This window comes from Prionailurus bengalensis, chromosome C1, assembly GCF_016509475.1.
Source record: "Prionailurus bengalensis isolate Pbe53 chromosome C1, Fcat_Pben_1.1_paternal_pri, whole genome shotgun sequence".
Classification (NCBI taxonomy): domain Eukaryota; kingdom Metazoa; phylum Chordata; class Mammalia; order Carnivora; family Felidae; genus Prionailurus; species Prionailurus bengalensis.
In genome coordinates this window covers 122223886-122248358 of record NC_057345.1, presented here as the reverse complement: position 1 = coordinate 122248358, position 24473 = coordinate 122223886, and the positions used below count along the sequence as shown (strand labels likewise).

The window sequence follows — 24473 nt, the reverse complement described above, 5'->3', positions numbered from 1 at the left end:
CCCTTCTCCATAAGGCGAGATCAAAATTTTAGCATGTAGGTATACATGCTTTACGTTTTACTTAATGAGAACCAGTAAAATCCACTGACTTAAAAATGTGTATGCTACACCAAATTGCATACCAGTCAATAACTAGAAAAACACTGTTTATGACCTAAAGTAAGAAATGTCACTACAAAATCCCAAAGATCTGAACTAGTTCTCTTATAAGAGAAACATTTCATTCTTAAGCAATACTAATAAGACTCGCTTACCATTGCATGTTAAGTCAACTCTTAAAATTATTTGAGAGAAAACTCCTTTCAGTTTTTTCCAATTATTAGGTGAGTAATTTGCAAAAGGCTGCCCCAGGAAGTGTCCATGAGAGGATGTGCCAGTCCCTTAAATGGAAGTGACAGCTGCTGGATAATGCTGGAGTTCTGGCTTATGCCTTCTGCCCACTCACTGTGACAGACTTGTGATGAGTCACCTTATGCTATGAGCATAGACACATCCCTTATGAAGAAGAATGAGAAAAATACCAATAATATTTCTTTTTTTAAGTTGACTGAGCAGTTGTAAGAAATCTGCACAATTATCCTCACATCTTTTTAAGGAGTTGATCATCATTGTGGACATTTCATGCTTTTAATGGCTTTGGTTTAAAATTAATGACAATCCTCAAGCTCTAATGATAAACTTTACAGTAATGTTTTCCACAAGCATTTAGGGATGCAACATTAGCCACTGATCTGACATTACTCAACAGTAACAATATCCCTCCATAGACTTTGAATGCTCAAGGAAAACAGCATCAACAAAGCAATTTTTATTAATAAGAAAAAGGAATTAAACCACAAAAGATATGTTATTTTCTCTGTGTTTTCTTCTAATAGAAAATTTTATTTTATAATGCCTCTGGTGTTCAGGTATAGCTCTCAGTCCCAGAAATACCTAGAGATTGTGGGCACTGGGGTTTAGGGTACTTAAATCAAGATACTGGGTGTGGGTCTGTGGTTCAGCTGTGGGATCTCAACATCACACTTTATAATTTTCAAAAATGCTTTTGCTCGAAGCAGATGTGTAAATTTGGGGTTTCAGGCAACGTGGAATGTTTTTTTTTTAACATTTAGTGAAAAATCATTTGGGTTATCTTTCTCTATACTTAGGGGATCACATTTTCCAGATTATTATTCAGTCTTTAAGGACCACTGTGACTAGAATACACTACTGAGCCCACATCCTAGCTAAGTCCCCCAACTGAGAAGTAAATTAAAGAATTCCACAACAGCCTCCATGATATTTTGGATTAGAAGTAGATTTAATATGTGTAGTGCTTTAACTTGGAAAACCACTGGATAAATTTTATTACTGATAAATTCCGCATAGCTGGGAGCAGGGGAAGACCAGCAGTGCCAAGACTGTTTTTCCATACTCATTTAATGGGATAATGTGGCCTTTGTTTCATGCATAATAACCATGTGAATATCAACAAAGCAGAAAACTTCAATCTGGTCCTTCCATCCCTTTTTACTCAAATATAAATTTCTCCTACACCAACAGGCACATTTTTATTTTTATTTTACCAAAGCTAAATGCAACAAAGAGCCTTCTCTTTTCTTGTCACTCATATCTCTTTCTGTCTTATTATAACCCACTTTACTGTGCTGGAGACTGAGACCCAGAGCTAGGACCAGGGCTCAGGAAAATGCTAGTGTGTCAGAGATCAGTAAGCTTTTGCGAAATCCATTTTCCAGACTTCTTAGCAGTTATATGTGACTAACACATCTTTCCCTTTCCACTAACATGATGCACGTGGGTTTGGTAACCTTGGCAGTCATATGTTCAAAGAGATGAAGCCATGGGATAGGAGAAAAGTGAGTCTCTAAATTATCAATTGGAGGAAAGCTGTTTGTCAATTAAGAGTGATGGTTTTACTTAATGTATTCAAGAAATGAACATTTGTCATGTCATTATCATGTCAAATGTCATGCTTGAGTCTTTCAATATTGGGGGGTTTGTTTGTTATAATAGCTAAAATTACTTTAAACAAGCAGAAAACAGATGATTAATATTCTTTTATCTCACTGATATCCTGCTCATTTGGAAGGTCTCTGTAGGAAACCTGTCTCTTCATTTCTTAGTTATCTGTATTAAATCTGTCCCCACTCACTTTTGCCTATGATCAAGGTTTACGTACCTCTTCCTGTAACCATAGCCTATTTCCTCTTTTCAAAGAGACCTATCCCTGTCTCATGTCTTCATGGACTTTATTCTTTGGAAAACAATTAATTCACTCAAATATGTAAATAACTGAATGTTGTTTAAAACATTGCCTCTCAAGTACTAACACCTTGGTATTTTAAGAGATTCATAATAGACTGATTTAAATGAATGGCCAACATGAAAAATATAAGCCAAGGGACCAACTTTTTGAATATTTTTGGTCCTCTCTATCACATTTCCTAACATATTCCCTATCTAGCAGTATGCAAGATGAACCCTCAGCCTGACAATCAGTTGGTAGCACCAGATTGGGGATTGTATCCTCACTGATTCAGTCATACCCTCACCACCACCATCCTCCCATCTACTCACCCCACTCTCTGCCCTGTCATGAAATTTTGAAATTGGTAGATTTTGAAATTGGTATTCTTCCAGTGCAGCCATTGATTCCCTGTTTGTTTTCTCTTTCCTCCCTGATGCCCTGATGACCCATGAAGCAGGAAGCCAGGATGATTTCACCAGGGAGTGTGGATTGATCTTCTGTGAATTTCCCAACTTAAAAATCAGCTAGGAACTACCAAAGCCTCCATCAGAATAAACTGAAGTATGTGACTTCATGGTGATTTACCAAATAATCCCCTGCCCTTCCTATTTTACTAAAGTGTCCTTGATTTATTAGAGAGAGATTCAGTGGAGAAAGTCAGGTCCATTAACACAGTAGGTCAAAAGTGTTAATGCGCTCTTCAGAAAGTTTGCCCACACAGCCGCATACAAAGTGGCTGTTGTGCCAGTGATTCGTTCCACATAGATGGTTGTTCTGGACAGTGCAGTCTGAACAGAAAAGAGTCTATAAACCTGGAAATGCCCAGTGGCCTCTATTATTCTGTGTGAATGCCTACACAGGTCTAAAAGCCTGGAAGCATATTGGGTTGTGTTAAATGAATGCCAGCTCAGACTTCACTCTGTCCTTCTCAGAAGGTGCTCGGTCTGCTTCACAGCGAGCTTGTGGAAGTGCAGGGGCTGGGAATGCTTGCCAAATGGCCTCCTCTCATCAGGGCCTCTAATATCCAATTCATTTGTATCTGGCCCCCATGCATTAGAGCAAATTGCTAAAAATGCCATAAAAAGAGTTATTGTAGGGTTATTGAAGTTCTGATAGGTGATTGATGCCTTAATTAGGCCTGTTAATAGTCTTCATAGTGGTCTGTAGTAATAACTAAACAGTCAGGTTGGGATTTAGGGTCACTATATTAGTTTGTTGAGTGCCACTAAATGAGCTTTTCTCTTCAGAACCAAATTATGGTTTTATAGCTAACTCATAAACTTAACTCAGCTCAAATACTATTTAAAAGGCTCAGAGAGGTGCTTTATTTACCAAGCTCTGAGCCACTAAGTTCTAAGCTGTAAAACTTGAATTCCAGCTATTAGAATCTTAATCTTTACTTGATAATAACTCCTTTTTAAATAATGTCCTACATTTTATAAAAGCACAAGGTAAATTCAACTATCCTAAAGAGGAAGTTGTGAGTATACACATAGTACCATAAAGTTACATTCACTATTTCTATCAATTTAAAGGGAAACATTGATAAGTGCTTTCAGTGCTATGTGTTCCCACTGGATTAAGCCTAATTCCAATCATTGTGAGAGGCACCAAAAAATATATGTAGTTTCAAAGGCTAAGAAAAACAAATTCCTTAATAGTCAAAATTTAACTTAGGAGAGTTTCTTTCACTTATTTCAAACCTATACTTTTTCTGTTACTATATTTAATTCTATATTTGACCTACGGAGACTTCAACATTCATCGCATTTACAAAAGAAGCATTTTTCCTCTGTGTATAAAAGAAGGTTAGCCTCTTTAAATTCTCATCTAAGAATAACGTACTTAAATATGCTGGTTCTATTTTTTACTTTACTCCTAAAAGGTATTTCCAATGAGACCGTACATAGGTTATATAAATTGAGCCAAACAGTACATGTGGACAGGTAGGACAGGCATCACTTCCTTCGTGTGGGAAAGACAGACAAAAAAAGTCCATGCTTGTGTGATTCACCATGCGGATCAGTTGCAGAGTTCCTATTTTAAATCCAGAAGGCCTTGATTCCATGTGCTAGGCTTTTCCAAGACTAATTCTCATAGCATAATGATTAAGTGAGATAAACAGATAGAATTAAAAATAAAGTTTTACAAATATGGTCCCTCTCCCCCACCTTCGTGGGCTTCCTGAGACTTCAGATAAGATTGGTTGTGGGGTTCATCATACTTGTGGGGAACACAGGTGCAACTGGGGGGCTAGCATTCAGAGGCTGTGCTGGCTTCAAATGTAGACATTGAATCCAAACCAGAGATCTAGAGAAAAGAGGAGGTAGATAAATATGGAGGTAGATAAAGGACAGTTAAAAATGAAACAAAGGATTAAACTCTGCTTTAAAGCACTTATGCTTAGATCGCCCTTGACATGTTATTGTAGTTATTTCTCTACCTTTCTATTTCCTTGCCTCAAAATCCTTGAGATACAAGACTGTCATCTATACCTGCCTGTTAGAAACCTAGTTCTACTTTGGCCACATAGAGGTTGCTCAATAAATGTTTATGCAATGAATGAATCATTTAGTCCTTGGGAAATGTAAAAATGTACAAGTAAGTGGAACCAGATTATGAATTTAAAAGGTCCTTTAAGCCTCTCCCAGGGATCTGTCAAGAAGACTCTCCACCCTTAAGAATATTCTTATAGGTCTGGAGAATTTTGCCTTCAGAAATATCTGACTAAAAATTCTGGTGTAACTTGAGTGCCTCTTTGGCTCTGGAGAACGGAGAGCGTTCTGAGGTGGCAGGTTCATATCTATCATTACCAATTAGTCTCCCCCTAGGTACTCTGAGGTTTGGACTTTATAAATGCTTACTCATTGCAGCCTCTTCTGTTGTCAGGAGATTTTAACTTAACTCCAGATATGATCTTTTCCAAATACAGAATCTACTTCACAATACATCTAAGGACTCTGTTTTCCAATGTTTTTATGAAACTGCCATCCTCTGGGAAAATTAAATCCATATGTAGTTTGATTAAGAAAAAATGGTTTCTCTATTTTCTCTTTGCTATGGCCCAAATAATTCAGCTGCTTTTTGCTGGAATTCCCTACACAGTTGCCTCTCCACTTTATTTGGTGGAGGAAGCCTGATTAGCAGGAATAACTACCTTACCTCACCTCCATGTGGGGGGAAAAAATAAAAAAGGGACCGGTTTTGGTTAAAGCTCTTCTGGTTAAGAATTCACTCAAACTAGTGGTAGAAAAAAAAGAGGAGTTGACTGGACTTGGGGCCTGGAAAACAGCCAGGATATAAACTGTGTCTCCCTTTCTTTTAAGAATGTATTATCTTACATTCCTGTTTCTATTTGGGCGTTTCATTAATCCTTGTGTCAGCCAAATGCTTTCTCCTGCTTCTCCATATAAATGGGAGAATGTGGTCCCTTCACAACTCATGAGTTTAGTTTGAATGTTAACAGAATGTAGCTACATACCATATTTAAATCCCAGTATTTAAATCCCATATTTAAATGCTTGAGACAAAGAAACTAATTATCCCAATGGGTCAGCTATCCACCTCAATCACCTGTAACAATAGGATGACCATGGTCATGGATGACCCTACACATGGCAGAGTAGATCCTTGTCAAGTCTTAAGACATGTTATACATACTTTGTGGGATAGACCTAACTGGAACAGCTGCCTATCACAAAACATATTCCATCCAACAAAATTGGTAGTTTATCTATGGCTTAGCACTAAAAATTAGAGGCAGGGGCACCTGGGTGTCTCAGTCAGTTGAATCTGGCTCTTGATACCGGCTCAGGTCATGATCTTGTGGTAGTGGGATCAAGCCCCATGTTGGGCTCTGTGCTGCCTGCTTGGGATTCTCTCTGTCTCACTCCCTCCACCCCTCCCCCACTCATGCACATGCATTCTCTCTCTCTCTCAAAATAAATAAATAGATAAATAAACATAAAAAAATTAAATTTATTTTTAAAGTGTGCAACTTAGTTGGTATCACTGCCAATAGTAATCATTAAGTTCAAATATTTTTTAACACCTCTTAGAGAAATCTTGTACTTATCAGCAGTCACTCCCCTTTCCTACTTCACCTACTCCCTGACAACCATTAATCTACTTTTTTTTTTTTTTTTTGTCTCTAAAGATTTGTATTCTGATTTGTATTCTGGACATATAATATAAATTAAATCACATAATGTCTGGCCTTTTGTGTATCTGACTTCATCAAATTATCAAAATATATTCAGGGTTCATCCATGTCGTTGCATGTATCAGCACTTTGTTGCTTCATATGTTCATTATATGGGTATACCACTATTCTTTCATCATTGATGGACATTTGAGTTGCTTCCATTTTACTATTATTATTGTTGTTTTTGCTATTATGGATGAGTCTGCTATGAACATTTACATATAGGTTTGTGTGTGAACATACCTTCCACTTGTGTTGAGTGTATACATGAGGGAGGAATTTCTGGGCCATATGGTATAATGGTTAGTTTTATGTGTCAACTACAGTATCCAATTATTCAATCAAACGTTAATATAGGTATTGCTGTAGAGGTATTTTGTAGATTTGCCCAATAAAATCGGTTGACTTAAAGGAGATTATCCTTGATAATGTGAGTACTCCTCATTCAATCAGTACTTAAGAAAAACACTGAGGTTGCTATGAGAAAAAGAAATTTTGCCTGAAGACAGAAGCACCAGCCCCTGCCTGAGAGTTTACAGCCTGCCAGGTTGGCCGACTGATTCAAATTTGACAGTCTCACTATCATGAAGCAAGTTTCTTTAGGTGAATATACCCGTAAGTCCAAATGGTTGTGTTTCCCTGGAGAAAACAGACATATTCAGATTTTTGTACTGAGAATGGTTTTGAGGAACAGATATTAAGGATGAGTTTTCTGCATTGGTTCTGGGTTTTTTGGAATTGATTATCTAATCTGACTATATTTCAAGGTACTAATGACTATTTCCAGTGGTAAAAAGAACACTAGTAGTCCATGTGGCAATGGAAATTTGCAAAATATCACCGTATGATATTCTGGATGACTATGTGTTTGGTACTGTAGGGCATTTTTGTCAAATGAAGGAGTAGAATGAGATTGAATGGTTATTCCTAACTAATGGAGAAAGTGAGGGACATAAAGGATAGATCTGGACTTAAGTTTTCTAGCTTAAGCTTTACATAAATGACCTAAAAACACCCGTGTGTGTCCTGAAAGAAACACTTACCTCCTGCAGCTGTAGAGGTGATATTTCTGAAAAGCACACCCAGACTCTTACCTTAAGAGTGACTGAATCACAACATGAACTGAATTCCTAACCTCTCAGGATTCTCATTAAAGTGAGGATATTGATTGGGAGAAAAATGGGATCTTGAAAATTAAAATAGGAGCATGTAAAGAAGGTCTCAATGAAGCTGGAGATACAAAACCCGTACGTTCTACTGAGTCTTATTTGACAGTATTCCAGTACCCCTTTCTGAGGAGTTTAACCCCTGTCAGGAGGAGTTTAACTCAGATTTGCCTGAAGAAACTCTGGTGATCTTCTCTGTGGAAATGCCTTACAAGATACTGTTCTCTCTACCCTTCTTTTCTCCAATACCTATAACTGGACTTATGTTCCAGCAGGTGGTCCAGAAGGGTAAGGTTAATGTGTGAACTACAGAGAGATGGGCTACACATGAAAAGAACTGTCATATTTTCCTAATATATATGGAAAGAAATCTGGGGAATAATTAATATCAAATGTGCAGGGTAATAGTGGAAAAGGAAAAAAAATGGATTAGTCCAAAGCAATTCATATAGAACCACTAAGCAGAGAATCTGGATTCAGTGTTGCAGCTGAAGGGGTTAGAATGGGCTCTGACAAGTTGATTGGTTGGTTGGGTGAAACATGGCCGGGAAGATGACCTACACTAAATAAAGTTGAAATGAGAAAACAGTCTTGGAATACTGTAAGAGAGATCCAAAGATGTAGGGAGATTGGAATAGTAGAGTGGATTTATCATGTCTGGGAATACTGTAGGAGAGATCCAAAAGCTTAAGGAGATTGGAATGGTAGAGTGGATTTATCATGTAAGACCTGGTCACTCATTGTGGAAGGGTCCACAGGACACATCTTTCCCCATTATTATGAAAAGTAAATTTGTGAGAGATACCCCAGCTTCCTTGAAGACTGCTATAATTGTTCTTCTCTGTAGGTCTGAAATTAGAGTGGGAAATGTTGCCACTGAAGTGGGATTATTAAATGCAGTGAGAGATTGTTAGATGCCAGTGGCAGTATTTCATTGCCGAAGACATTTAAATACCAAAGGCAGACATGATGGCTTTAAAAGACAGAAAGTCAAAGCAACAATCAAAAGAGTCTAACTCACAGAGACAACAAAAATATTGTTCAGTTTATCATGATGTTCGTGGAAGAAAAATAGATGTATAATTTACTGAAATTCTTGCTTGATCTTTGTAAGCAGAAAACTTCTAGGTCAAGTGAACAGAAGTCTAACTTGAATCACCAAAACAGTCACAGACTCTCAGTTCCTACACTGGATCTAGTTTATAGACCTAAAGCCCCTTCAGTGAAAAGGGAGGCTGAGTCTACTTAAAGAAGAACCCTACTTCCTTAAAATTAATATTGATGATTTATTAAAGCTGTCATACGGATAATCTTCCAGCATTCTCCAAAAGGGAAATAGGAAAAGAAGAAATTGTCTCCCTTTTTTGGATCACTGGACACTACTTCTGAATTGACACTAATTTCAGGAGATCCAAAATATAAGTGTGATCTACCAATCAGAGTAGACATTTATGGAGATTAGATGATCAATGGAGTTTTAGCTCATATCTGTTTCATAGTGGGTATAGTTGGTTGTTGAACCTATTATTTGGTTATTTCCACAGTCACTGTATGCAAAATAGACATGGATGTACTCAGCACCTGGCAGAATTCTTGTATTATTCATAGTAGCCTCTTTGATACTGTGTATTTCTGTGGTATCAGCTGTAATGTCTCCTTTTTCTGATTTTATTTACTTGAGTCATCTGTTTTTTGTTAATCTAGCTAAAGATTTACCACTTTTGGTTATCATTCAAAAAAATGTTAGATTTGAACTTTTTCTTTTCTTTCTTTTTTTTTTTTTTTTTTGGTCTCTATATTGTTTATTTCTGCTCTGATCTTTGTTATTTCTTTCCTTGTGCCAAATTTGGGCTAATGTGTTTTTTTTTCTGTTTCCTTCAGGTGTAAAGTTAGATTGTTTGAGATCTTTCTTTTTCCTTAATATCAATGTTTATTGCTGTAAACTTCTCTCTTAGAACTACTTTTGTTGCATTCCATAAATTTTGGTATATTGTGTTTCCTTTTTTATTTGTCTCAAATATTTTTTGGTTTTCCTTTTGATTTTTTCTTTAATCTATGGGTTGTTCAGGGGTGTGTGTGTGTGTTTATGTGTATGTGTGTTTTAATTTTCACATATTGGTGAGTTTTCCTCCTGTTACTGATTTATAGTTTCTTGCTGTTTGATTTAAAAAGATAATTTTTTTAAATTTAATTTTTAGTTTTATTTTTTTCTTAAGTTTTTATTTAAATTCCAGTTAACATACAGTGTAATATTATTTGCAGGTGTACAATGTAGTGATTAAAAAAACACTTGATGCAGGGCACCCGGCTGACTCAGTCGGTTAAGCGTCTGACTTCTGCTCAGGTCATAATCTCATGGTTCATGAGTTTGAGCTCTGTGTGGGGTTCTGTGCTGACAGTTCAGAGCCTGGAGCCTGCTTTGCATCCTGTGTCTCCCTCTGTCTCTGCTCCTCTCCAACTTGTGCTCTCTCTCTCTCTCTCAAAAATAAAAGAAATACTAAAAATTAAAAAAAAAAAATACTTGATATGATTTCAGTCTTCTTAAATTTGTTAATATTTGTTTTGTGGCCTTACACATGACCTTCTAGAGAATTTTCTGTCTGCACTTAAGGATGTATATTCTGCTGCTGTGAAATAGAATGTTCTCAATGTCTATTTAGTCCATCTGGTCTAAAGTGTAGTTCAATTCCAATGTTTTCCTATTGATATTCTCTCTGGATGATGTCGCCATTGTTGAAAAATGGGTTTGGAAGCTCTCTATTATTGTATCACTGTCTCTTTCTTTAGTTCTGTTAATTTTTTACTTATATTATTTAGGTATTCTACTTGGATACATATTTATTTACATTTGTAAATAAAGATACATATATATGTATATACATATACACACATATATTTATCTTTACATAATAATTTTTCTTGTCTTTTCATAGATTTTTGACTTAATGCCTGTTTTGTCTATCAGTGTAGCTACGCTGCTCTCTTTTGGTGTCGACTTGCGTGGTTTTTTTGTGTCCTTAAAGCTAAAGTGAGTTTCTTCTAAGCAGCATATATATATGCAGCATGGAGTTGGGGTTTCGTTTTTTATCCAACTGGCCACTTGGACTGCAGAATTTAATCCTTTTGCATGTAAACAATTATTGATAGGTAAGAACTTACTATTGCCATTTTGTTACTTTTTTTTGTTTTTGTTTGTTTTTTTTTTAATTCATTAGGGGTTCTTTTGTTCCTCTCTTGCTGTCCTCCTTTTGATTTGATAATTTTTGGAGTCCTTCCAAAATTTTGGAATTTGATTCCTTTCTTTTTTTCTTTTGTGTCTACTATAAGTTTTTGCTTTGTAGTTATGAAGCTTAAAAAAAATCTTAATGTTATAATAGTCTGTTTTAAACTATTAACAACAGTGTCAATGGTATACAAAAACTACATTTTTGCTCCCAACATTTTGTTTTTTTAATATTTATTTATTTTTGAGAGAGACAGAGAGTGTGAGCGGGGGAGGGGAAGAGAGAGGTGGAGACAGAATCTGAAACAGATATTCCTTAGCAGGGTGAGGACTTTTCCTTTGATTCCTTTTAACAAGAATTTTTATCATAAATGGGTATTGGATTTTTAAATTGTTTTTCTCTATTAATTAACATAATTGTTTTTTTTCTTTTTTTTTAGCTTTTTGATATGGTGCATTATATTGTGTGATTTTGAAATATTTAACAATCCTTGAAACCTGAAATTATCTTATTTGATCATGGTATATAAGTCTTTATGAACATTTGGATTCTGTTTACTAATGTGTTATTTAGGTATTTTGCACCTAGATTCGTGAGAATTATTGGTCTGTAGTCTATTTGCTGTGGATGGCAGGGGGAGACTGCATTTGTTTACATTTGGTACCAGGGTAATAATAGTCTTATAAAATGAGTTGGGCTATGTTCCCTCATTTTCTGTTTCCTGGAAGAGGTTGTATAAATTTAGTTAAAATTTTCTTTAAATGTCTGGTAGAATTGTCTGGTGAAACCAGATGTGCTTGGAGATTTATGATTTGGAAGCCTTTTAATTATGAATTTAATTTTTCTGATTTATATAGGGCCCTTTAGATAGTTTATTTCGTGTTGTTCTGAGTCTTGGTAGTTTATGGTTTTTGAGGAATTGATCTATTCCTTCTAACTGGTCAAATTTATGAGTGCAAAGTTGTGTGAAGTATTCTCCTGTTACCTTTTTAATGGTTGAAGATCTCTAGTGATATTCTCCATTTTATTCCTGATAGTGGCAATTTTTGTCTTTTCTCTTTTTATATCTGTCAGTCTGGTTAGAAATTTATCACTTTTACTGATTTATTTCAAAGGACCCGCTTTTTGTTTTATTGATTTTTTTTCTCTGTTTCACTATTTGAATTTTGTTGACTTCTATTCTTTATTAGTTCCTTCCTTGTGCTGGTGTTGACTTTATTTTTCTTTTTCTACTGTCTTGTGGGAGGGAATAAGCTTATTCATTTGATGACTTTCCTTGTTTCTAATGTAAGCACTTGTTTTCATAATTTTTTTTCTCATCACTATTTTAGGTTTTGCTATACCTCTTTATTCTTTCCTATTCAGTTTTTCTGTTTTTAAATCTCCTTTGAGGCCTATGGATTATTTAGAAATCTGTTTTTTTTTTTATTTTAATTCCTACATTCTTATATTTTCCTGTTTTTATTCTATTATTGATTTCTAGTTTTATTCTGTTATGGGTAGAGAACAGAGTATGTAAGATTTAAATTCCTATGAATTTGTTGATTTTTTAAAAAATGATTCAGGATATAGTCTATCTTGGTGAATATTCCATGGGTACTTGAAAAAAAAATTGTATTTTGGTTGGTGTGTTTTTATACATGTCAGTTAGATTCTGTTTGTTGACTCTTTTGCTGTTTTTTTGTCTAACAGTTCTGTCATTTGCTAAGAGGTTGGTGTTGAAGTCCCCAATTATAATCGTGCCAATTTTTCATTATAGCATTATCTGTCATCACTTCATGTATTTTGAGTCTCCATTGTTGGGTACATACACACTTAGGGTTGTTGTATTTTCTTGGTGGGGAGGATTAATCCATTAGTCTTATATAATGCATCTTTTAGTCTCTAGGAATTTTTCTTAAGATTTTCTATTGTTAAGTAATCTCTACACCCAACATGGGGCTTGAACTCACAACCCTGAGGTCAAGAGTCCTACGCTCTACCAACTAAGCCAACCAGGTGCCCCTTAAATAATGGTATTTTCTCTGGAGATTACTTTGTCTGCTATTGATATGGCTCCCCCTTGCCTTTTTTGATTAATGTTTGCATGTATATCTTTTTAAAAATTTTTTATGTTGATTTATTTTTGAGAGAGAGAGAGAGAGAGAGAGAGTGAGAGAGAGACAGGCAGAGCATGAGCAGGGGAGGGGCAGAGAGAAAGGGAGACACAGAATCTGAAGCAGGCTCCAGGCTCTGAGCTGTCATCACAGAGCCCAGCTTGGGGCTCGAACCCATGAACTGTGAGATCATGACCTGAGCCAAGTTGAAAGCTTAACCGAGTCGCCCAGGCGCCCCTGCATGTATATCTTTTAACTATCCTTCTATATTCAGTATACCTATGTCTTTGAATTTGAAGTGACTTTCTTGTAAACAGTATATAGTCATGTCATGTTTTACTTATCACCTTTGCCAATTTTTGTCTTTTAATTGATGTATTTGGACCATTTACTTTATGGATAATTACTGTTATGTTACAGCTTAAGTCTGCCACTTGATTATTTGTTTCTCTGGTTCTTCTTCCCCTTTCTCTTTCTTGCCCTTCTTTGGGCAGCTTGTATTGTCCAAACTGGGTGAATTTTAACTGTTTTTAGGTATATACCTTTGTGTAATTTTTGTGATTGCCATGTGTATTGTAATATACATATGACTTATAATAGTCCTCTGGTAGTAACACTTTGAAGGATATATGGAAATGGCATTTCCACTTAGGTCCTTTTACCTTCTCAACTTTTAAGTATCATTGTCTTGGGTATCACATATTATTTTGTTTCAATCATCAAATGTAATTTATAAAATTTATAAGGAATAGGACAGCCTATTGTATGTTCCTGTATCTCTGTTCTTCTGATTTTTGTTCTTCCTTCGTTTTGTCCTAAGATTCCTTCCAGTATCATTTTTTTTTTTTTTAAGAATGTCTATTAGCCAGTTTTTAGGGACAAATCTACCTACTAATAACAAACTCATTTTTGTTTTCATTCTTTGGACAATGTTGTTGTTTTTTTTTTTTTCCATTTTCATTACTTTTCATTACTGAAGTATAGCTTTACTAGTTAAAGAATTTGCAGGTGACAGTTGTTTTCTTTCAGCACTTAACGAATATCAGTTCAGTTTTCCCTGGCCCCCATTATTTTATATGAGAAATGCACTGTCATTTGAATTTGTGTTCTATGGATAATGTGTTGCTTATCTCTGGTAACTTTTGAGATTTTCCATTATCTTTAAGTTTTCTTTTCTTTATGTTTTTTTGGGGGGTGGAGGCAAAGAAAGAGAGAGAAGGCATGCAGAGGAGGGGCAGGGAGAGACAGAGAAAGAGAATCCCAAGCAGGCTCCATATTTGGCACAGAGCCTGACACAAGGCTCCATCCCACAGACCATGGGCTCAAGACCGGAGCCCAAATCAAGAGTTGGATGTTTAACCAACTGAGCCACCCAGGTGCCCCTAAGTTTTCAAAAGTTTAGTTCTAATGTATGTTGGCAAAGGTTTCTTTCAGTTTATCTTGATTAGCGGTTAGTCAGCTCCTGGGATTTATAGGTTTTGTCTTTCACCAAATTTGGAGAGTTTTGTATTATTTCTTCAAATCAATTACCTCCAATCTCTTTTGCATATCATGAAAATATGAACGTTGATGGGGCGCCTGGGTAGCTCAGTGGGTTGAGCGACCGACTTCGGCTCAGGTCATGATCTCACGTTTGTGAGTTTGAGCCCCGCGTTGGGCTCTGTGCTGACAGCTCAGAGGCTGGAGCCTGCTTCTGATTCTGTGCCTCCCTTTCTCTCTGTCCCTCCCCCACTCATGCTCTGTCTCTCTCTGTCTCAGAAATAAATAAACATAAAAAAAGTGTTTATTAAAAAAATATGAATGTTGGACCTTTTGTTTTTATACCACAAGTCCTTGAGTCTTCTGTTTATTTTTTTTTCCAGACTTTTTTTCTCTGTGATATTCAGATTGGGTGAATCCTATGTTTTCATTTTCAAGTTAATTGAATCTGTCTTTTGTCACCTCTATTACTGAGGCCATCCAGTGAGTTTTCTTTCTATCTTGTATTTTTCAGTTCCAAAATTAATATTTGGTTCTTTTTTTTGAACTTTATTTATTTATTTTGAGAGAGAGAATGCAAGCAAGGGAGGGGCAGAGTGGGAGAGAGAATCCCAAGAAGGCTCCTCACTGTTAGCATGGAACCCAATGCAAGGCTTGATCTCACAAACCATAAGATCATGACCTGAACTGAAATCAAGAATCAGATGCTTAATTGACTGAGCCATCCAGAAGCCCCTAGTTGGTTCTTTTTGTAAAATTAATTTCTACTTCTTTGTAGAGGAGATATATATAGTTGTTTAAAAAGAATTGTTAATTGTTGAAACATTTTTATTATGGCTATTAAAAATCCTTGTCAGGTAATTCCAATATTTGATTCACCTCGGTGTTCATATCAGTTGATTGTCTTTTCATATTCAAGTTGTGATTTTCTTGCTTCTTGGTATAACAGACGTTGTTTTTGTTTTTAATTTATCCTGGACATTTTATCTATTATGTTAGGAGACTGGATATTATATGTCTTTCATTTTAGCAGTATTCACCTGTTGAGGTTTAACATGTGGGTGTTGGTCTATTTTTGTGGGCTGTGGTTCCAATATCAGTTTAATTTTAAGAGCCTTTGTAGTGTTATTTTGTCTGCTTGGTTAATCTGCTGCCACTGGGGTTCCCACTAGTTCCTGCTGTTTTTCCCAGATCTGAATGCAGGCTGTCTCTCAGTGAAGGAGTGAGTATAGTAGAATCTGTTCACTGTCCACTCCTCTTCTTCTCCCCTATTGCTCTGATGTTTCCGGGGGGGGGGGGGGGGAGGAGAGTCTCTGACCCACAGAGACAAAGAGGCTTCCAAAACCAGGACACTCTTTCCAGCTAGTTGTCTCCTACCTACTCCATCTGTCCCCTGTTTACATCAGCATCTCTTAGAGGAAAGGAAAAAGTCTCAGACTCAGCAAGGGAGAAGGCCTCCACTGGTAGCTTACTGCTGGCAGCGATCCCAAATAATTCTCCTTGTTGGTGGTGTTGTGCAGCTCAAATGATGTTGTCAGAAGGATGCCCTTCTATCTGGGGGAAGAAGGAGCTGCTTTTTGTTGCTAGCTCAGACATGCTGGGTCTGGGTGGACTTCCTCTGTTGGGTGGGGAGATACAAGATACTATTCTACTGCGCCGTTCCTCTCATTCTGGGATCCCAAACCAGACCACATTCTTCTTACCACCTCTCAGAGTTCTCTTTTGTTGTTTCTTGAGTCATTTCCGGGGTTTTCTATTGTGCTTAGCAGAGAGGGACAGGGAAAACAGATCCACATCATTTTGCCCCTATCAGAAGTCTCTAGATATCATTCTAATAAACTGACGGAAAGAAAACAAATCTCACATTCATTGTGAGCCAATGCAATGTAAAGAAGTTAGGAGATTTTTTTTATTTTTATTTTTTATTTTTAGTGTATGGTAGACTATTATTCCTGAGATACATTTATTAAGTTTTCCATATATTGGAAACCTAATGTGGTTTACAAATGGCTCAGATTTCAAGATTTCCATTACAATGATGATGTGGGCTCTGGTGTTTATACCTTCACATAGAAGAGAAATTTGTGTTGTTACTCTGCCCAAGGAATGTTGTCACTCTCATGCCAGAACTTAAGGTCTTTCAGTAATATAGAAATTGGAATAAAAGAAGAATGATGAGGTGACTTTTAATGAATAATTGCACATTTGGTAAGGTGTTGGAGAAGGAGGTTGAAGCCATGCCAACACTCCTAACTTGGAGGGTAAAAACAAGCCAAAGGAGAAGAAATAAATGCGTGTGATAAGGAAGCTGCCAGGTGCAGAGCCCCCTGCAGCAAGGCAGAGTACTGGTCACCAGTTTTTTATGTGGTAGATTTTCAGAAGGCCAAGCACTGGAAAATATCTCCACAACTGTTATCATAGTCAGGGGCTACACCTGATGGCCACAATAAACAAGCTTGGCTTTTGAATGAGCTACGTCGGGGAAAAAAAAAACCCTTTAGGTTCATGGGAAGCCACCTCAAGTCCAAAGAAAGTCCCTACCGTGAAAAATCAGTAAGTTTATCTGAAGTAGTTTCTCTATAGAATCAAGAAAATAATTAGGCTATTACTGAGTTGTGTATTCACACATACCACAAAGCACATAAAAAATTGATTGTGCAGTCATGAAGAAGTAATAGAATGAGATTTCTAGAAATGAATGGAGGTTACAAATATTGCTAAGTAAGATGAACAACAGCTTGGATTGTGCAGAAAATCAAATAATGACTTTAGACTCTGGATTCTGAAGGCCTGAGATGCATGTATTTGCTCCAACACTCACATGCTGATTGATGTGGAAGGAAGAAGGGCAGGCAGAAAAGGACAGAGAGGAGAGGCGAGGCAGAGAAATGGATACAGATATAATTATGGTATAGACCTTAAAGGGCTGAGAGAAGTTTTGTTTTGTTCATGTTTTCTTTTCTTTTTCTCCTTCTATAAAATGGAATAACCCTAATGGTTTGTTAAATTAGGGCAAAGAAACTAACTGAAAATGTAAGAGCAGGAAGAGGACATCCTAGAATAAATAGTAACAGGAGGAGGTCTGGAAGAAAGGCCACAGGAACAGGGGATTCTTTACTGAAATAATAAAGGAGAAGGATTTTGTGTCATTCAGGGTCTCATCAGGAAAAGAGAAACCAGTTTAAGAGTTCACAGCAGATGCTGTTACGGCAGGAGTTGGTTGTACCCATAATGGAGGAATTAAGGAGCAAAATGGACAGTGAGATCACAGTAGTAACAGACTAGCAACAGCAGGAAACACCCTGCTCTCAGGCAGGGGCCCGAGTGAGAATGTGATGTACCAGAGCCCACACACCATATACTACAAGCTGGAATGGTTGCAAGCCTGCCTGATGGGAGCTGGAGGAACTGAGGAGAGGCGACCACTGAAAAGAAAATGCCCGAATCCCCATAATATTTTGGAGCAAAGAATGGCAATATGGGCTGTGTTTAGCATTGGCTAAGTGATGGGAGGATTCAAGGATGCTAATGAGGATGCTGTTAAAAATTTGTCAGTATTTATTCAGACCACATAGAGAGTTGGGTGATTTAAAAAAAAAATGGAAGGGGGAAAAAAAGGAAGAGAAAGAGAAATAACAATGTGTCTGTCACATCAAACGTGACATTGGGTATAGTTTGCCGAAGTGGCTCAGATAGGAATCAGATTGCTAGAGGTTCAGGTAGATATAGTTTGTAACGTATGGGCTGCAGATGACCACCAATTGAGCCAGAAATTAGAAACGAATGCAAGAAGAGAGTAAGAGAGTAATCGGGAGTAGTTATAACAGAGTGAGTGAATTTTTTTTCAATATAGTAAAAGTTATGCCCACATTCAGAAAATTAAAGGAAATGGCAAATTTCCATTGACAGGTATTTAAGAGAACCTTATATAATTTTGTTTAAAAAGTGGTTTCAGTCACCTGTTTACATACCCTTCATTTTGATTCAGATGATTTTATTTATTTATTTTGAGAGAGAAAGAGAGAGAGAAGAGAGAGCAGGGGAGGGACAGAAAGAGAGCGAGAACCCCAAGCAGGCTTCACACTGTCCTACATAACCCGATGTGGGGGCTCAATCTCACAAACTGTGAGATCATGATCTGAGCCGAAACCGAGTCGGGTGCTTACTGAGTCAGATGCTCACCACTGAGCCACACAGGTGCCCCCGATTCAGCTGATTTTAAATGCTAACATTGAATGAGTAGGATTGAAATCAAGATATTTAGAAGATCTTATAGAAATTTTGCAGGTATAGGGGTGCTGTCAGCACAACCTGCTTGGGATTCTCTCTCTTCCTCTCTCTGCCCCTCTCCTGCTTGCACACTCTGTCTCTCTCCCAAAAATAAATAAACTTAAAAAAAATTTGGAGGTGTAGCCTTGGCAACTGTATCTCCAAACATCCCAACAAGAGCCTCATGTTAATCCCTGGGAACATTTCCAAGCACAGTCTTACAATAGCAGTTGTGAAAACTGGGAGACAAGATTGTATACTCACAATGAGGGCAGTGTGTTGTCAGAGAGGATAAAAGCAAATGATGTACAGGTGACTTTAGCATAGACAACTATGTGCTTACATCTGGGAAGTATTCCAAAGGACAGATCCTGAAAAGACACAAAGCCCTGGCAATGGACTGGGCAGATAATCATGCAAGCTCTGTGATTCTATACCACTTACAATTTAGAGCAACTCAAGGGAGAAAACTCTAACAAGGAAACCACTGCAATAATTGAGCCATAATTATTAGCATTTTAAAGAGAACATTAAAATTAAACTCAATGTACTGTATCTGTTCTCTTTAAAAATGGGGCACCCTGTGGAGAGAAAGAACTCTGAGTAAAAAGTCATCCCAATTATAATGAAAATTAAGTAATATTGGAAATCTGGAGGTCAGGCGAGGTGTGGTAAGGTCATCTTCAGTATTTTGATTTATTTCAGAAGACTTGGCTATTTCTTGCCCACTCACAGCATTTGGAAAGAGTTAGTCCTATTTAGATTTCTTGGGATGCATTCTGTGTTAGTCTGCTTGGGCTGCCATAACAGATTACCCTAGACTGGATGACTTCAACAGCAAACATTTGTTTCCCACAGTTCTGGGGGCTAGAAGTCCAAGATCAAGGTACCAGTTAATCCGGTTCCTGGTGAGAGCTTTCTTCCTGACTCGTGTGGATGTCCTCCTTCTCACTGTGTCCTCACATGTCAGAGACAGAGAGAAAGAGAGAGACAGAGGCAGAGAGCAAGCTTCTTATAAGGTCATGAATTCTATCAGATTAGGAGCCCATCCTTATGATCCTACTTAATTACAGCCTAAAAGCCGTGTCTCTACATTGGATGTTAGAGCTTCAATATACCAATTTTGGGGTGACACAGTTAATCCTATGGCACATTCTAATAGTTTATTTGAGTCAGAGTCCTCAGCATGGTCTGTAAAGCCCAGGATGTGTGGCCTGGGCCCTAGGCTGATTCTCTAACATTTCTGTCCATTCTATATAAGCATCCTAAGCACTGGCTATTTCTTAAAATGCTAGATATAGTCTCCTCCTGGGGCCTTTATATGCAGTGCTTTCTCAGCCTGCTGACATACTACTTTCTGTGCTTGGCTTCCACTCTTCAGTCATCTCTGCTCAAATGTTGCCGCTTTCAGTCTTTAGGTACTTCTTGTCTACTTACATCAATAGATTGAAAATTCAGTGAGGAGATGCACTGTTTTGTTACTGTTTATTGTACAGTAAATAGTAAATAAATGTTTGTTGAATGAATAAATGAATCTAGAACCAAGTCAAGAATGTAAAAAGCTTGTGAACCAACTCTATTTTAATTACATGCCAAAGAGGAATGAGTGTGTAGACGTCTTCTCATTTGTTTATAAGTAAAAGTCCCTTGGACCTGAGAGCCACTCATGAAGAAGGATATGCCCTTCTCTCTCTCTCTCTCTCTCTCTCTCTCTCTGGCCTTTCCAGCACACATTCACGAGTACACATATCTAACGCCTTTTTAGATTTCTCATATAATCAGTGTCATGGGAGTCCACATTACTACTCACATCTCCAGTTTGGAGTATGCTCTCCCAAAAGCTTTGAAATGGCAGTATTAAAGGGGTCTCTCAAAGGGGGTGAACCCTTATAGTCTCGTTTTGGGAAATCCAAAATTTATTATCCCAAACAGATAAAACAAGAACAACGACAACAAAAAACAACTCAATAATCTTTGTTGTAAAAAGCACAATTTGACTCTGGCTACTTTGAAAACACAGTTTGCTGGAAAACTGTCAGCAAAGCTGAATCCACAGATGATCCCTCCTCACCTCTTTGCATGGTATCAACATTCCTGGTAACAGCAGGGAGCAAAAAGCACAATCAGGGTAGCCGGGTGGCACATTTATAGAAGCCCATGGCAATTTACATAAGCCACTGTTCCAGAGGAATGGCTCTATCTTCTCCCAGTCCTGTCATTCCTTCCTGTGCTGAGATGGCCACCAGGAAGAACATGAGGCCGTGTACACAGGTGACACTATGCTATTTACGGTCTCCGAATGCAGTACCCACTCTTAACTTGCAAACTCAGCATACTTCCTTTTATTTACAATCTGTCATTTCTTGCTTCTCCATTCCTCAAAACAAACAAGCTTTCACAATTTCCTAGACCTCCATAATCATGAAATATAGGCAAGTCAACCCAAAATGCTGTTTATATTGGTTGCATGTGGCATTTCTTTTTATAATATATTTGGCATGATAAGGCAGTTATAAAAATGCATACTTGCAGTATCCTTTTTCAGTTTAACCAGGTTTGAATCCATTTGAATATAATTGAGACATCTTATTTATCTTACATCTGTCAGCCAGCTATGTAAACTCATTTATTTTCCTATTAGCCAAAGCAATTTCAATAGAGCATTTAAAATTATCCAAGTAACTTATGTCCATATGATCACCTCACATAATATTACCAGCTTTCTAACAAATGATGCTAACTTTTTAACTTACATGATGACATATAAGTTTCACTAAAAATTACCATCAATTTTTATATAAAATGTTTTCTTATGCATTGTATCTGATCTTATGAAGGATATTGCAGCATGCAAGGGAAGCAGAGAGACTGAACTTGGAAATGCCAGGAACCTAAAATGTCACAGAATGTTATAAAAGGAAGGAATGGCATGTCCAGGAAGTCACCACATTGGTGACTTCAGTGTTAGTCCCAGCATATTTATCAACAGAACTTTTTTTCATTTACAAAAGTATCCCAGTTTGAATATTATATTATTGCTCTCATAATGACATCAAGAGATATCAAGCTATTGAACTATTCATTAACGGGGCCAATTCCCCAAGATGAAAGAGCTATATGGGGGTGGTGAGGTGATTCATAACATCTAACTGATTTGTTAAAATAAGCCTGAGTGTAACTTATGAATCTGCTCATTCTTTCTTCTGCATTTTCTTTTGGGGAGAAACACACAGAGGGTAGGAACCCTTGGAAACTGAAGTTGAAATTTTTACCTGAGACTCACTGGGAAGAAATTTGTGTACACATCCTAGGATATGGCTGATAAAATGTATGAACAGAGAAAGGTTTAAAACCACTGCAAACTAAGTACAAAATTGAATGCAGGAAATTCCATGACGCTGAAAAAATGCCCTGGAAAACTGAATGAATAAGACGTCTATAACTGGCCTCTCTAGTGATCAAAACCTTAATCTAAAGAAAGTGTTTTTTCATCTATATGGACATAACATTGCTTCCATTGATGAAGTGATCCAAACCAAGGAAATATTTGCTGTTGTGCTCCCACACAAATGCAGGGAAAGGTAACAGAAGCCTGACAGCTGCTGCTTCCCCCTCTTAGTTTAGCTTCAGAATGAGAACTACTGCTTCAGATCTGAGCCAGGAGACTTCAGTTATTATGTTTAGTTTCGCTATTGTTGTCATCATCCTGAAAGAAATGGTAATTTGCGTTCTGCAGATCCTTGAGAAAGAAATACTCATGTGTATTGCCTGAGTTCACTGTGAACAACTCTCTAGGCAGAAGTGAGATAAAACTGAAACAAATTAGTTCGACAACAGGAAAATATGTATAATGCAAAGGATAATTATTTCTTTTTTTTCTTTCTAGTATTCCATTAGTTAGGATTGTTATCTTTTGTGTTAAATTTCAGATTTTTCTACCAAGGCAAGAGAGTGTTCTGCACATAAAATAGAAAAAAAAATGGCTAGCATTAGAGCTTTCTTAATGTTTCGAATAGGTAATTTTTGCTTTAATAAATATAAATCATTATTCTAACAATTTATCTGAGATGCTGTGATTGCCTTGATACTGGAAAACAAAAGCTTATTATATATATGTATATAAATATATATATGTATATATGTATGTATGTATATATATATAAATATATATATTTATATATAATTATATATAATTAATTGTATATAATTATATATATATAATGTATGTATTAAAGTTTAAAATAATACAGGTGTGCAAATTATGGCAGCTTAGTATGTGAAAGATGTCTTTATTGAAGCATAGTTACCATACGGTATACCATATAATGATTCAACAATTCTATACATTTCTTGGTGCTCATCAGGATAAGTGTACTCTTAATCCCCTTCACCTATTTCACCCATTCCCCCTCCATCTCCTCTCTGGTAACCACCAGTTTGTTCTTTGTACATAAAAATCTGGTTTTTTGTTTGTTTGTCTCTCTCATTTTAACAATGTTATTCTATAAGTATGTGATTTTTTTCAGGAGTGGGGGGCAAGCATGAAACTATTATACGATAAAGGCAGCAAAAATTTCAGAACAGCCAGGCCCACCCGAAGAAAATAAGGGAAAGGGAGAGACAGGGAGAGAGAGAGATAAGCAGAGAGACAGAGATAGAGACAGAGAGAGAGACAAAGACTGAGAAGGAAAAGGCAAACCATTTGAAGTCAAGAATTTTGAAAAGTTAATAATAGTAGAAGTGGAAGGAAAGTGCAAGGATGGAATTAATCAAGGAAAAAAAAACCAGAGAACACATTTGAAATGAATGTAGCAATAATATGTAAATCCAAATGTGATTTATTTCAAAAACAGTAAAATCTAAGCTAGTCAGGAAATGATAAGGGAGAAAGTATAGACACAAAAGATTAGACAGGAAATGGAAAAGAACCAAAGAAACAGAGGAAATTAAATGAATTAAACAATTTATCACTTTTTCGAATCAATTTGAAAGCTGAATATAATAAATGAGATACTGGGAAAATGCAAATCGCTAAAATCAACAGTTGAAGTGAAAGGAAACATAAACAGACCAATTTCAGGAGGGAAATTAACATGCTCAGAAAGAAAACAGCCTCCTTCTGACCACTGCATCTCTAATATCCTGCAAAAGGCCAAGAAGCAGAGGTTATTACTGGTGAATTTTATTGATACTCCAAGAAATTGATCATGCTGATGCTATTTAAACTTGTCCAGAGTACCGAGAGCAAAGGAAAAGTTCAAAACTATTTTTAAAAGTCAAACATAGCCTTGATATCAAAACCAGACAAATCAGTTCAAAGAAAGAAAACTCATTTAAAAATATTGATTTGTAAGTCTCAAATAAAATAGACTCCAGCAAAGAGCTAAATTAGGAAATACCATAGAAAACTAGTTTGTTTCCAGAATAAAAAATAATGTTAAGAAATATATGTATATAACATAACATGAAACATATACTAGTATAAAAACGTATGCAACATAGCATAGAATTAGTATACAAACTATACATTTAATTAATATAAAAACATTTACAAAAGCTGGATTGATGGCCAAAAGACATATGATAAAATTTAAAATATATTTTTCATTAAAATCACTTACCTTTCAAGAAAATAGGATTTGGTTAGTGTAATCTTTAATAAAGGAACACTGAAAAAACATTACATTCAGAAAGCATAAATGATTTGTATCACTACCACCACTATTACTTAAAATTATTTCAGAAGTACTAAATACACAAGAAAACTGCGCTTAAAATATTCATAAA

General features: G+C 36.5%; 1 long non-coding RNA gene across 1 annotated transcript in view; it reads right to left on the bottom strand.

Moving 5' to 3' along the window:
• Positions 1-4203: 4203 nt before the first annotated feature.
• The window catches only part of LOC122479675, a 39823-nt gene continuing 19553 nt past the window's right edge, over positions 4204-24473 (bottom strand). Inside the window, exons 3-4 of the long non-coding RNA XR_006296402.1 lie at positions 24308-24355; positions 4204-4558 (exon numbers count right to left, since the gene is read on the bottom strand). This is a non-coding gene — a long non-coding RNA (uncharacterized LOC122479675). The remainder of the gene's footprint in view (positions 4559-24307; positions 24356-24473) is intronic.